The following is a 5,015-nucleotide window of genomic DNA, read 5'->3' as shown; positions in this document are numbered from 1 at the left end:
TATGAAGGACCTAGGAGAATGATATTGCCATATTTATACTTATTTTTAGGCAATATTTAAGTACATTTTTATTAATAAATTGATAATATGTTTAGAATAATGATACTTATAACTTTAAATTGTTATTTTCAGTCAATATAAAGGATTTTCGAAGAGAGAGACCAAAAGTGACAAAATGTGGAACATGGGAGGCTTGAAAGACAAGAAAAGAATAAATTCACGATAAATACTTAATTCACGACGTGGCGATGAAGCCCACGACGTGGCACTCCTCTGGCCACGACGTGGCGTGGGTTTTTGAAGATTATATAAGTTCTCCTGATTATTACGAAAAGGACAAGCTTTTGGCAGAAGGAAAGAGTTCCAGGAGACGATTCAGAGCGAAAGAAGGGTTTTGGAAGAAGGTTTTCAACACCAAAAATAATAGAGGTTTATATTTTAGGTAAATAAGAACATGTCTTTCATTATTTTTAGCTGTGTTGGTTTAGTTGCTATGATGAGCAGCTGAATCTAGCTACTCTTGTTTAGCTAGATGAAGCTTTAAACTTATGAATAGTTATATGTTTATGGATTAAGTTTAGTTGGTAAAAATTGCTTGTGTTTGACATGTATAACCTAGCATGTTATTATTTGTTTTTCTAATTGCTTGATTGCATGTTCTGTGTAGCTTAGTGACCATTAAACTGCATGAACCTATTTACCTAATGATTTAGTGAACATTGAATTGTTAGAGCTAGGATTGACCAATCTTAGGTTGTAATTAGAATAAATAAAGCTTAGATGTGCTAGAGAACGTGTATTGTGATCATAATTGCGTTTATACAACAAATCTTACATATCATATTTACATTCATAATTAGTTATGTGTTTAATTATGTGTGAACATACATGGTTTGACATGAATTAGTTAATTATTGGTAAGTTAGAACTAAATTACTAATACAACTAAAAACCAACTTAATAATCCGTAATCATTAGCTAGCCATAAGGGAGAAGTGGATTCAAACTAAACAAGAGTGTGTTTTTATTTATTGAATTTAATTTAATTTCATCTAATCTTGTAAAACCAGATAAAACCCTTTTAAACTTGTTAATAAATTAGGTTAATTTAATAGTAAATAAATTAATTAGAACACCATTCCCTGTGATCGACACCCGACTTACTCAAGCTATACTATAATCTGACTAGGCACACTGCCTATAAGTGCATATTTAGTTAAGTTTGTTAGGTTATAAATATTAAAATTAGTGAGTACTTTTGTGCACATCAAGTTTTTTGCGCCGTTGCCGGGGAACGGCTTAGTTTTTAGCTTATTTATTTGCATTAAATTAATCGATCCTTCTTGTGGAGTAAGAACCACAAAAAGTTAATTTTTCAGCAAAATAAAATTTTCTGTGAATCACATAGTCCACGACGTGGCCATATACCTGCCACGACGTGGAATGTTAAAAAAACTAAATTTATAGTTTGAAGTTAGTTTTTCTTATTTTAGTTCAGTTTTACGTTTTTAGTTTAGCAACTTGCAGGAGTTCATGACCAGAAGCTCAAACACACACTTGGTGCCACCACTGGAAGATCTCGAGTCTGCACTTCACAAGAAAAAGATGCCCTTACAAGAATTGAAGTCAGCTTTTACTAGGAAGTCGGGAAAGAGGACAGGAGAGTCAAGTTCATCAGCGAGGCACAAGAGCAATCTTGAGCATTTGGATCATACACCCATCCAAACCGAGTCCGAAAGCGATACCGAGCCGGAATTTGAAGAACACACAAGCGAACCCGAGAACGAGTCAAGGAATGAGATGGCAGCGATTGAAGAAATGTCCATGGGAGCTTACAAGAAGCGGATCCGAGAAGATGTGGGTCCCGGTTTAGTCCAACCCGCAATACCTGCCACTGCCACATTCGAGCTGAAGGGACACATATTGACTGCACTGAAGGATATCCCATTTTTCGGGAAAGATCATGAGGATGCTTATAAGCATCTAGATGAAGTCAACAACATTGCGGATTACTTGAATGTCCCAAATGTCAACAGAAACACAGTCTTGCTTAGGATGCTTCCCATCACTTTCAAAGGAGCTGCTAAGGAGTGGTTAAAGGCACTCCCACCGGGTACAATCACCACTTGGGCTCAAATGCGTGAGCAATTCCTGGACCAGTTTTGCCCGCCATCCAAGATAGCCAAACTCAAGAAGGCAATATCCAACTTTGAGCAACAGCCGGGGGAGTCACTATACGAAGCATGGGAGCGGTACAAGGGCTTGCTCAGAAATTTCCCTCAACATGACCTAAATGTGCAGCAAGAGATGTCAATCTTTTATGATGGGGTCAACGTGATGACAAGACAACTCCTTGATTCTCAAGGACCGTTGACAAAGAAAAATCCAAGGGAGGTCAAGGAGCTAATTGAAGAATTCGCAAAGCACTCTCGCGAATACCATAACCCGAGGCAAGATGGAATCAAAGGCGGTGGAGGGGCCCAACCTGAAGAAATAGTAGCTGTCATGGCCATGCTGAATAATATGGATCGCAGGATAACACAAATGGACCAGTCGATACATGCCATAAGAGTGGGTTGCGAGAGATGGAGTGGTCCACACTTGACCAAGGACTGCAATGTAGATGAGTTTGGGAACAGAAAAGCTCAAGTGTGCTTCTCTAGTGGGGATAAGTTTGATGAGGACTGGAGGAAACCGAAGAAGGAGTGGCTGCCATATGAAGAGTACAAGACACAAAAAGAAGAAAAGTATAGGCAGACAGGTCGAGGCCTTTATTAAAAGGAGCAGCCACCAGCCGAGAAGAAACCCGACCTAGAGACCATTTTCATAAAGTTTATGGAAGCTTCGGAAAAGATACACGATGCCACTGATTCTGCTATTATGGAACAACAAACTCTGATAAAGAATCAGCAAGCCTCCATCCATAACCTTGAAGTACAATTTGGTCAACTAGCCACTTTAGCTCATGAAAAATTGTCCCCGAAGAATCCCGAAGTAAAGACCCAATCTCACGTAATGGCCATCGATACTGAAGAAGATGCAATCTCTGAGTTCCTGGAGGCATTGGAAGAAGAACCGCAGCAGCCCAAGAAATCAAGGATCGAAAGTGGAGAAATTGCTGAACCAGGCTCGCCACGACGTGGCACTCCTCTGGCCACGACGTGGCGCATGTCTGATCAAAAACCCTTTGAGCTCGTTCCAGCTTATCAGCCACCTTTGCCATTTCCCACCCGAGCTGCACTTAGTCTACTGGAGAAGGAGCATTTAGAGTATGTAAAGCATGTGAAGGGAACCCAATTAATACCCCCTTTGTCGAGTCCTTATCCAAAGCTCCCGAGAACCAGATTTTACTGCAAGACTTGATAGACACTCGAAGGCAATTAAAGAAGCAGTCTACAGTGATTCTAAGTGAACAAACTTCAAAAGCTGTGTTGGGAGAAACACCAGAAAAGATGGGGGATCCTGGACGCCTCACTCTTCCATGTGAGTTTGGGAATAAAATGAAGGTTAATGCTTTAGCCGATTCTGGGGCTAGCATTTATCTGATGCCTTTTTCATTTTATCAAAAATTGGAGATTCAGAAGATGAAGGCTACAAAAACGAAGATTCACATGGCGAATCGTTCAGTGACACAACCTCGTGGCATCGTGGAGGATATTTTGGTGAAAATTGGAAAATTTGTTTTTCCAATAGACTTTGTAGTCTTGGACATGAAAGAAGATCCGGATGTTCCAATAATCCTTGGTCGTCCATTGCTTAACACTGCTGGAGCCCTTGTTGATATCCGCGAGTCTAAGCTCGCTTTGAGGGTTGGAGATGAACAAGAAGTCTTTGGGATAAAAGATGACTTTCAAGAAGATAAAGAAGAGGTGCTCACAATTAACAAAGAGAATAAACTAGAAGAACTAGAAAAGCTTATGGGAGAAGAGATAAAGACAGTTCATCGAGTCAAAAGGAAAAAACCGAGGGCATCTGTTCCATATTTGATTGAAGTCATAGCTTACAAGAGTCCGCCTTCTTGGGTGTGCAAAGAGGATGAGGAGATAACAAGTGATGAAGAGGAGGTCACTTCAAGAGTAACAAAGTCGGTGGTGAAAGAAGAGGAGGCTGCTATGGAGTGCAAGGAACAAACTAAGGGCACAAAACGAAAGCTTGAAGAAGAGGGCAAAGCTAAAAAGGAGAATTCAAAGAAGGCATATAAAAGGCGAGTTCAAGCTTACAAGCGGCGGTTCAAGGAACAAAAGATCTTAATGGTGGACTCTTCAGAATATTCAATGTAGAAGGCACAGAGTCTAGCTCAAGACTCCAAAAAAAAGAAGCGCTTCTCGGGAGGCAACCCGAGCTTGGTTTGCATTTTCTTTTCTTTTAATTTTTTAGGAAAGACATCAACTCATCATCTAATAACTGATAATTAGTAAAGAATTAGCTATGGGGAACTTTAAATAATGAAGGAAATGAAAATTAATTAGTTAATATGTGAGACTTTATTAAAATTTTGCATTTGGGCAGTTTCCACGACGTGGGCATAGCCAGCCACGTCGTGGGTCAAATTGAAAACACGGGACCAGATGACAGATTTAAGGTCCACGACATGGGCATAGCTAGCCACGTCGTGGCCTTTAAAAAGTAAGGGGGGACCATTTCCTAAAAACCCTTTGACCGATAATTCTCATTCCCCACTTGAAAACTGCCGCACGAACGGGAACATCAAAACCCCACAGCCAATTCCTTAATCTATTTCAAATTTCCTTGCAAGATCTTGTCAATTTACTCTACTTGGTATGTATTCTACTCATTTTTTGTAGTTAGTTCTTCCAATTTCAAGTTTTCATGGTTAGGGTTTGTATGATTCACGAAATTGGTTGATTTTAGATTGCATGTCCCTTAAATTTCCATAGGAACAAACCCCAAGCACTAATTTTGGTAGAAATGTCATATAAATGGACCGATCCAAGAACTGTGACCGACTGCGGCCCACGACGTGGCGTAGCCTGGCCACGTCGTGACTTCTGGCA

General features: G+C 40.0%; 1 non-coding gene across 1 annotated transcript; it reads right to left on the bottom strand.

Annotated features, from left to right (window-relative positions):
* Positions 1–2,184: 2,184 nt before the first annotated feature.
* On the bottom strand, positions 2,185–2,291 carry LOC145096612 (small nucleolar RNA R71). Its single transcript, XR_013703988.1, has one exon. It is a non-coding gene; the product is annotated as a small nucleolar RNA R71 (small nucleolar RNA).
* Between the last annotated feature and the right edge of the window lie 2,724 nt (positions 2,292–5,015).

Source organism: Lactuca serriola, chromosome 3, assembly GCF_051521515.1.
Source record: "Lactuca serriola cultivar US96UC23 chromosome 3, Lser_US96UC23_V15, whole genome shotgun sequence".
NCBI lineage: Eukaryota > Viridiplantae > Streptophyta > Magnoliopsida > Asterales > Asteraceae > Lactuca > Lactuca serriola.
The sequence above is the reverse complement of the archived record's forward strand: the minus strand, read 5'-3'. Positions and strand labels throughout refer to the sequence as shown.